At 49.4% G+C, this 10,000-nt stretch overlaps 3 non-coding genes across 3 annotated transcripts in view; all 3 read right to left on the minus strand.

Moving 5' to 3' along the window:
• LOC124338688 overlaps positions 1 to 1,711 on the minus strand; it is a 4,575-nt gene extending 2,864 nt beyond the window's left edge. Inside the window, exon 1 of the ribosomal RNA XR_006917934.1 lies at positions 1 to 1,711. This exon is cut by the window's left edge and continues 2,864 nt beyond it. This is a non-coding gene — a ribosomal RNA (large subunit ribosomal RNA).
• Positions 1,712 to 2,347: 636 nt separating this feature from the next.
• On the minus strand, positions 2,348 to 2,500 carry LOC124338703. Its single transcript, XR_006917945.1, has one exon. It is a non-coding gene; the product is annotated as a 5.8S ribosomal RNA (ribosomal RNA).
• A 931-nt stretch (positions 2,501 to 3,431) lies between these two features.
• Positions 3,432 to 5,725, minus strand: LOC124338741. The gene has a single exon (XR_006917982.1). It is a non-coding gene; the product is annotated as a small subunit ribosomal RNA (ribosomal RNA).
• Between the last annotated feature and the right edge of the window lie 4,275 nt (positions 5,726 to 10,000).

Consider the following 10,000-nt stretch of genomic DNA (forward strand, 5'->3'; position numbering starts at 1 on the left):
ACCCCCCTACTCGTCGGGGCCTCAGCGCCGTCGCTCTCTTCGAGCTGACACGGACGTTATTCGCTCTGCCGACCGACGGCCCGGTATAGGCACGACGCTATAGCGCCTCCCATTTTAAGGGCTAGTTGCTTCGGCAGGTGAGTTGTTACACACTCCTGAGCGGATTCCGACCTCCATGGCCACCGTCCTGCTGTCTTTAGCAACCAACTCCTTTTCGTGGGATCCGAAATGTGCGTCGTTTAGGCGCCTTAACCGGGCGTTTGGTTCATCCCACAGCGCCAGTTCTGCTTACCAAAAATGGCCCACTGGGCGCTCAGATTCAAATCAATTGCCGCGGCCTCAATCAAGGAAAAAGGCCGGGCTTCTCACCCATTGAAAGTTTGAGAATAGGTTGAGGTCGTTTCGACCCCAAGGCCTCTAATCATTCGCTTTACCGGATGAAACTCCGTTTGTTCTCTTTGCGAGCACCAGCTATCCTGAGGGAAACTTCGGGGGGAACCAGCTACTAGATGGTTCGATTAGTCTTTCGCCCCTATACCCAACTCCGACGATCGATTTGCACGTCAGAATCGCTGCGGACCTCCACCAGGGTTTCCCCTGGCTTCGTCCTGGCCAGGCATAGGTCACCATCTTTCGGGTCCCAACGTGTGCGCTCTGGGTTCGTCCGGCCGACTCGACCAAACCCTTTTAAGGGGGAAAGATCTCGCGAGCATTCGGACGCCCTGGGGTTGCGCCCGCTCTGTTCGAGACGGGATCACCCCTCGCGGATGCACCCTCATCGGGGCCGCTTCACTTTCATTGCGCCTCGCGAGTTTAGTTTGATAATTTCTCGACGACTTGCGCACATGTTAGACTCCTTGGTCCGTGTTTCAAGACGGGTCGGGTGGGACCCGACTTCTACTCTCCGCTCTGGGCCTCCACAGGTTGAGCACCGCAACTTTTTCTCTTTTACAAAAAAAAGCTACGACACCTCCCGGGAGGAGACAGGTCACGACCGGGCAGTACTGTTGGGAAACGCCGCGCTCGTCATCACGGCACCCGCAAAGGTAACCACGAAACTCGCTAACGGACGCCCCGTGTAACAGACACCCAGTCGGTCGCGGAGTCCTACTAGGCCCCCCACTTGCGGACCTTGGCGTGGCTATTGCGATCGCAGAACGACTTATGCAAGAGAGCCGCCAATTCAGGCAGTCTCCACGCAGCGTTAAGGGCATACAACCAAGTGCCGGGAGCGGGGACTTGTTCGACCTTCGAGGGCCCACCCGTTTAACCCCCTGAACGGTTTCACGCACTCTTGAACTCTCTCTTCAAAGTTCTTTTCAACTTTCCCTCGCGGTACTTGTTCGCTATCGGTCTCGTGGCGATATTTAGCCTTAGAAGGAGTTTACCTCCCGCTTAGGGCTGCACGCTCAAGCAACCCGACTCTTGGGAAGGGATCCGATGCACGGTCTCGGCTCGTCTTATCTACGGGCCTGACACCCTCTGTGGGTTGCTCGCCCCGTTCATGGAGACTTGGACGATAGATACCGGACAGACGCGCACGATCCTCCCGAACACCACATTCCTCGGCACCCGCTCAACCGGGCGCGAGGTTCGGTGCTGGGCTCATCCCTGTTCGCTCGCCGCTACTAAGGGAATCCTTGTTAGTTTCTTTTCCTCCGCTTACTGATATGCTTAAGTTCAGCGGGTAGTCTCATCTAAACTGAGGTCAGAATGAATTGTTTGTTTTCAAAAGGAGACAACACTTTATCTAGCTCGGCAGACTTTGGCGTTTTAAAGCCGGGAAAGATTGAATAATTGCCGGTTCAAATTTTTTTTCGAAATAAAGCGAGTCTCTCGTTATTCGCAAAAATTAATTTACGAAAAGTGACAGGGCGTCCTGCGGCTTTTTGTATTGAAACAACGCGTCGTGCGCGAACCAAGCTTGCATAACGAGCGGTTAGAGTGAGTGATAATTCGCGGTGGTCGACACTTCGACACGCCCGGCGCACACACACAACTAAACTCGCGTTGAAGCGGTATATCGCGCACACGCAGCCGACACCTTGTTCGAGAAGATGTGTTTATTTCTAAATTTTTTTTGAGTTGGCTCAAAAATTTCCCATCTGTTTTGCCATCGAAAAAGGTTTCTTTTGAATAGAGAGGAAAAAAACAAAACAGGGCGAACCTTCTTTTATTTTTCCCCCTTTTTTGTATTTGAGGCATCGCGGACACTTAAGTCGCGCGGCACCCAGACGTTAGAGATTCGGGAGCTTTTATGCGGTCAGGCCGGGTGAAAAATAAATCTCGCCGCGACCCAACATGCAAAACCAAGACTGAAAAAATCTCTGTTCGTTCATCATTCGACCGACCCTCAGTCAGATGTGGCCCGAGCGAGAAGCTGGGCCGCCATTTACGTTCAAGATTTCGATGCTCCATGTGTTCTGCAGTTCGCATGGATTAGCGCACTTTGCTGCGCTCTTCATCGATCCACGAGCCTAGTGATCCACCGTTCAGGGTCGTATATAAAACGACATATTCGTTTTCTTCTCTCTTTTTCTCCAACCCGCCCAAGCAAATGAATGCGAGGGCGGAGAAAGAAAGCCAGAAAGAAAATGTTCCGATAAACACTCGTACTAGAATTTGGGTTTAGTGTGTTATTGTGATTTTGAATTCTTCCTACTTCATCGAGAGGGCGAAGGGCAAGCTTAAAAAACATTCGGTTTTCAACGGCATAGTGTCGGGCTTTGGAGTGTTAGTCTATGCGACGCACACGCACGCAACCACGAGTATCTACGGCCCAAAAGAACGTCCAGAGCGTACCAAAAGTCTCACACTTTCGTCCCCCACCGAGAATCAAAATCCCGAAGACGAAGAGAAAAAAAAACAATTTCGATTGGGCGTATCCGCTTTAAACCACCGCGCATCAGAGCGCCTGATACCCGTTCAAAATCTTGATGTTTTTTTTCTGGCTCTCCATCCATCGAGTTTTTTTTTTCAAAGTGTTTGATTTAGGGACTAATAATATAAGACTTTATAAAATCTCCTTTATTGTTCCTTCGGTACTCGCGGCCCAGGCGGGCTATCGTATTCTTCACTCTACTAACGTCAACACTGTGAGCGCCGCTAAAGGTCGAATGAATCTATAGAGACATTCACCATCGAAGCAGAAAGAATTTGCTCACGGCCATAGACAAAATCGAAAGACTTTGTGTTTTTTTTGAGCCGAGAGGAAAGAAAAATCAATTTGAAAAGGCGAATCCGCTTTAAACCACCGCGCATCAGAGCGCCTGATACCCGTTCAAAATAAATGATTTTCTTCCGTCAACCCACACATAGTTCATACGATGTCTTACGCCGAAAGACTTTTGATGGGGTTTTTTTTGTTTTGCAACTTTTAGTTGTTTCGTGCTCAACCAAAGCCATATGCGCAAAACATTTGTCTTGTTCGTTTATGATCCTTCCGCAGGTTCACCTACGGAAACCTTGTTACGACTTTTACTTCCTCTAAAGGATCAAGTTCGACCATCTTTCAGTCTCGCCGTTGGTAGGCACCGCACGGGCAGAGATTGCTCCCCACTCGACGGCACCCCGACAAGCCCGTCCGAAGGCCTCACTAAATCATTCAATCGGTAGTAGCGACGGGCGGTGTGTACAAAGGGCAGGGACGTAATCGACGCGGGCTAGTGACCCGCGCCTACTAGGGATTCCTGGTTCATGGGGATCATTGCAGTCCCCAATCCCAACCACGAAGGAGGTTCAGCGGTTACCCGGTCCTTTCGGACAGGGAGAGTGAAACACGCTGATTCCTTCAGTGTAGCGCGCGTGCGGCCCAGGACATCTAAGGGCATCACAGACCTGTTATTGCTCACTGTCACGCGGCTGGACGCCGCTTGTCCCTCTAAGAAGACTGCGTGACGGACGCGAGAGCAGAAGGTATCGCCGGGGATGACGACGACCGAATAACAATAGAGCCAGCCCCCGCGAGACATTCCCGACAAAGCCCCGCCATACCTCATCCGCCAGGCAACCAACCCGTGAAGGCCGTACACCCGACGAACAAAGCACAACGAAACCAAGCCGAGAGATTGCCTCACTAAAGGAACCAGTCCCACCGAGACCCGAATCGCCGCCACCTGATCCCGACGCCTCCGTACTCCCTTCGGTTTCAATTGATAAAACCCGTCACCTATTTAGCAGGCTAGAGTCTCGTTCGTTATCGGAATTAACCAGACAAATCGCTCCACCAACTAAGAACGGCCATGCACCACCACCCACCGAATCAAGAAAGAGCTCTCAATCTGTCAATCCTTCCAGTGTCCGGGCCTGGTGAGGTTTCCCGTGTTGAGTCAAATTAAGCCGCAGGCTCCACTCCTGGTGGTGCCCTTCCGTCAATTCCTTTAAGTTTCAGCTTTGCAACCATACTTCCCCCGGAACCCAAAGACTTTGGTTTCCCGGAAGCTGCCCGTCGAGTCATTGGAGTAACTCCGACGGATTGCTGGTTGGCATCGTTTATGGTTAGAACTAGGGCGGTATCTGATCGCCTTCGAACCTCTAACTTTCGTTCTTGATCAAGGAAAACATTCTTGGCAAATGCCTTCGCTGTTGTTCGTCTTGCGGCGGTCCAAGAATTTCACCTCTGTCGCCGCAGTACGAATGCCCCCGTCCGTCTCTATTGACCATTACCTCGGGTCCAAAAGTAAAAGACCAGCAAAATCGGACCGAGGTCCTATTCCATCATTCCATGCTGCGATATTCAGGCGTTGGGATACACCTGCTTTGAGCACTCTAATTTGTTCAAAGTAAACGTTGCCGGCCGCCCGAGACACCCGGTGAAGGGCACCCCGAACGATTGACTGGGTGGAGCGAATCGAGTCAACTACGACCAAAATTAAAAAAGAACCCGAAAGAACTTTCCAACTCTGGCCGCAGATACAACAACGACGCACCGACCACCACTCCGGCGATGTTGTCCGACCGTGAAGAGAGTCGGGCTTTGACACCCGGGCTCCCAGAGCGTGAAACGCAACACCCTTGATTCAGAGCGGCGCCGCCCGGCCGAAGACAGACATCCGACTACGAGCTTTTTAACCGCAACAACTTTAATATACGCTATTGGAGCTGGAGTTACCGCGGCTGCTGGCACCAGACTTGCCCTCCAATGGTTCCTCGTTAAAGGATTTAAAGTGTACTCATTCCAATCACGGGGCCTCGGAAGAGTCCCGTATCGTTATTTTTCGTCACTACCTCCCCGTGCCGGGAGTGGGTAATTTGCGCGCCTGCTGCCTTCCTTGGATGTGGTAGCCGTTTCTCAGGCTCCCTCTCCGGAATCGAACCCCGATTCCCCGTTACCCGTTGCAACCATGGTAGGCGCGTAACCTACCATCGACAGTTGATAAGGCAGACATTTGAAAGATACGTCGCCGGCGCGAAGGCCGTGCGATCGGCGTGAAGTTATCCAGAGTCACCAAAATTGGTACGGTGCGCGAGCCCGAAAGCCCGGCCCCGACTGGTTTTGATCTAATAAAAGCACCTCTTCTGCGAGCCCGAAAGCCCGCAGTCGAGGCTCGAGTGCATGTATTAGCTCTAGAATTACCACAGTTATCCAAGTAGGATGGAGTGGATCTAAGGAACCATAACTGATTTATTGAGCCATTCGCGGTTTCGCCGTCTAGCGGCTTGTACTTAGACATGCATGGCTTAATCTTTGAGACAAGCATATGCTACTGGCAGGATCAACCAGGTATTTCGTGTATGTTTGTTTGATATGCATCCGGCGAGTTGCGGGTTTTTATTTCGCCCACGCATCACCAAACACACACCAAATCAACACGTTTTTTTTTTTTCTTTTTCTTCGGAAACTAAAATTTTTGATCGCAACGCCTGGCGTGTCACAGCGAGTCCCAGTGAAGAGAAACACCGATCCGATCCGTTTGTTGGATTTTTTTCATTTCAATTTCCAAAGTCAAAGACCATTCAACGGTCTATGAGCCCAAAGTGAATCGGATTCATTCGACCGGTCTTGATATATTCATCAACTTTTTTCCCGTATTACGGTTTTCGACGGTCATATGTGGCGTGCTGTATGCTCATAAGTCAAGCCTGCTTTACTAAGCTGACAAGCATACATCTTTTAAATTTTTGTGGGCTCAGAGTTTTATTTTTATTTTTCCACCGCCGAGGCACACTCTCGCATCACCCCGCACGACACACACACACACACACACACCTCACCGCTCAACGGTCACACGAGGCAGAATTTTCCGCAAAGACTTTCGAAGAGAAAGAGAAAACTCGGAACAACCGCGGTCAGAGGCCAGCATAGAGGCATCGTATAGAAAGTCATGGGCGGAAAAAACAAATCATTTCAAGTCGAGACAAGCAACAAGACTACCCCTATAAAAGTGCGCAATTCTTTAAGAGTTCACCGAAGAATGACCGAGATCAAGTATGCACGAAACGAACATATTCCAAGGGCAGCTGAATAAGCGATTCTGCGCCGAAGCGCGAGAAAAGCAAGCGGTACACCGATGGGGATCGTTTTTTTTATCGTGTTAGATTCGTTGTTGTCAAGCAAGGATTCTCAAAATGTTTTTTGCATTGCACCCAAGTTTCGTACTGATTACTTGTCGCAGACCGGTGACTGTCAAAAAAAAATTTTTTACGTTTTTTCTTGAGAGGTCACTGCCTACACACAACTCCGGGCGGGCCGTACACTCACAGCCGTTTGAATTCTCCCTTCGTGTGTCATGGCCATAACTGAGCGTACATCTTACCGGGCGCCGAGTTGATCTGGCTTGTTCGATGAACGTTCGGGATACGTACAATCGATATAGCTCCAACCGTAACTCGTTTGTAATTACGCCGGCCATACTCAGCGGGCGCTCAGCTCAGCTCTCGATATCTTCCGTCGAAGGGAAGTTCGTAGTAAAAGAGAGTCAGAGTCGACGCCACATTTTGCGGTCCTCGCATCTCATCCGATTTTTGAATTTTATAGATTTGCCATCACTTCCACCCAATTCTCTCGTATATTTCAATCTCTTGACTTTGTCCGACCGGGCCGTCTTCGCCCCCCTTCAACTCCGTCCATCTCCACTTCTGTGTTCCACACAACGAGCTTCCGTCAAACGGCAAAATGTGAAATATGCGCACGCCGCACGAAATAATTTGAAAGCGTTCTGTTTGGTGGCTTTTTTATTTTTATCTCTCGGCTCACACACACACACACACATTTCCGCCTGAACGGTAATTTTTTTTGATACGGTGTCAAAAAGTGAAAAGACGCGCACCATTTTCTTTTCTCTTCCGTATCGTCGCTGACGGTAAACGCTGATGGTTATGATGCCGTAAGTTTGGAAGAAAGAATCTTTCCCGTCTTGTCTCGTTACGGTAAAATAACAAAGAACAAGCGTCCGATTTCTCTCACAGACGGCCACAGACAAACCACACGTGCCGAAGAAACGAAACGTCCGAAACCAAAAAAATGTTTGACGCGCGCACCTCTTCTGAACTTTTCGACCAAGAGTCGTTGGATCGAGTGACGAGCTTCTCAGCTGTCGCACCAATCGGTGAAGCGGGCGTTTGAATTCCCGTCCACATCGCGGTTCGGATATATTTTTACATATACCGACCATCGGAAATTTCGAAAACGGTTTTACCGAAGGAATGATATTTCACACACCGACAGCTCATCGAGTTCGTCTCCGTTCAACGGTTTTTTTTTTTAAGACTTTTTGATCGCATGGGGCTAAACTGGTTAGAGCAAAGCCGCGATCCAAGCAGTGAAAAAAAAACAAAGACAGTGCAAGCGCGATCGAACGGAATCGAAACTAAAATCATGTGAAGTGGCGGGCGGAAAGGAGCTCAGCTACGGTGGAAATGAAACTACAACTAACGCCGAACCGGACAACTTCCCATTCTGCGTCTTCGTTTCATTTCCCAAAGCTCCCCGTCGATACCAAAGTTTTTGCGTCGAAGCTACTAAAGAAATTTTGCGCTTTCCTTTTCGCCTCTTTCGCCTTCCCTTCGATATCTATCCAACCACCGGCTTCGACTTTATTTCTTTCACCCGTCTATTCGCCCGATAGTCGACGGTCGGCCATTCTTTGGTATCGGCCAGGCGGACTAACAAGAAGTAAGACTCGTTTGAAAAATTTGGACCGGGCTTTACAATCGCTGCTTGTCGTAATGTCGCAAATTTGAAAAAAATTTTCAATTCGAGAAACCAAACTATTCGACACTTCGAAAATTTTTGGGACTCTGAAAATTTTTCCGAGTTTAGGAATCGAGACCTCTTCTATACTAAGGAAAACCACTAATGTTCCGCCGCATAATGTCTCCGTTTTCCGGCTCATTTTTAGCGATTGGACGGGGACATTGCCCCATCCAACCGCCAGCCGACTTTCAGGAACCGTCGATTTCAAAGTTGGGACTTAGAAAATTTTCGACGAGTGGGAATTTTTTACGGTCGCAAGTCATCACGACACGCCCGACCAACCCATTTGAGAGCCGCCACGCCTCGACGGTGTGACGGCTTTTTTTCGAATCGACGGGTCTCGCTCACTCCTCTCTCGCGCCGACCAGAGGCCGGGCGAGAGAGTCGTTGCCAAACACCGTCGTCGGAAATGGGAGAATTTGAGTGGGAATTTTTTACGGTCGCGAGTCATCACGACACGCCCGACCAACCCACTTGAGAGCCGCCACGCCTCGACGGTGTGACGGCTTCTCTTTTCGAATCGACGGGTCTCGCTCACTCCTCTCTCGCGCCGACCAGTGGCCGGGCGAGAGAGTCGTTGCCAAACACCGTCGTCGGAAATCGAGAAATTTTCATTTCCATTTCCATTTTTTTCATCGGCCTTTATACGTCCAAGTCCCGCCAACCACGTCACTACCACGTCGTCGGGACTTAGAAAAATTTTCAATTTTTCGGACTTAGAAAATTTTTCAACTTTCTTTTTTTCGACAACCTCTTCCCTATATAGGAAAGTAGTGGATGTTCCGGGCAGTAACTGTACGAAAAAGTCGATTTCCGAATTTTTGCCGGACTTTCACCTGAGCTCAGGCCGGGCCGCCCGCTCAACTGCCGCCCGGTCACCACCAAAAACCGGTCTTGGAAATTTTCGGACTTAGAAAATTTTTCAACTTTTTTCTTTCTCGACAACCTCTTCCCTATATAGGAAAGTAGTGGATGTTCCGGGCAGTAACTGTACGAAAAAGTTGATTTCCGAAATTTTGCCGGGCTTTCACCAGAGCTCAGGCGGGGCTTACCATCACACCCGCCGACCGGTCACCACCAAAAACCGGTCTTGGAAATTTTAGGACTTAGAAATTTTTTCCAACTTTTTTCTTTCGCTCTTTCTCGCCATTTTTAGCCGTCTTTGCTCGTCCCAGTGCCGCCTATAGCTTCACTATCCGTCGTCGGGACTTAGAAAAATTTTTCAATTTTTCGGACTTAGAAAATTTTTTCAATTTTCATTTTCGACAACCTCTTCCCTATATAGGAAAGTAGTGGATGTTCCGGGCAGTAACTGTACGAAAAAGTTGATTTCCGAAATTTTGCCGGACATTCACCTGAGCTCAGGCCGGGCCGCCCGCTCAACTACCGACCGGTCTCCACCAAAAACCGGTCTTGGAAATTTTAGGACTTAGAAATTTTTTCCAACTTTTTTTCTTTCGCTCTTTCTCTCTTTTTCAGCCGCCTTTGCTCGTCCCAGTGCCGCCTATAGCTTCACTATCCATCGTCGGGACTTAGAAAATTTTTTCAATTTTCATTTTCGACAACCTCTTCCCTATATAGGAAAGTGGTGGATGTTCCGGGCAGTAACTGTACGAAAAAGCTCATTTCCGAGAGGGTCGCCGGACTTTCACCAGAGCCCGGGCCGGACTGACCCTCTCAACTGCCGACCGGTCACCACCAAAAACCGGTCTTGGAATTTTTCGGACTCAGAAATTTTTTCCAACTTTTTTTCTTTCGCTCTTTCTCTCTTTTTCAGCCGCTTTCATTCATCCAAGTCCCGGCTAC

The sequence above is a fragment of the Daphnia pulicaria genome, chromosome 4, assembly GCF_021234035.1.
Source record: "Daphnia pulicaria isolate SC F1-1A chromosome 4, SC_F0-13Bv2, whole genome shotgun sequence".
Taxonomy (NCBI): domain Eukaryota; kingdom Metazoa; phylum Arthropoda; class Branchiopoda; order Diplostraca; family Daphniidae; genus Daphnia; species Daphnia pulicaria.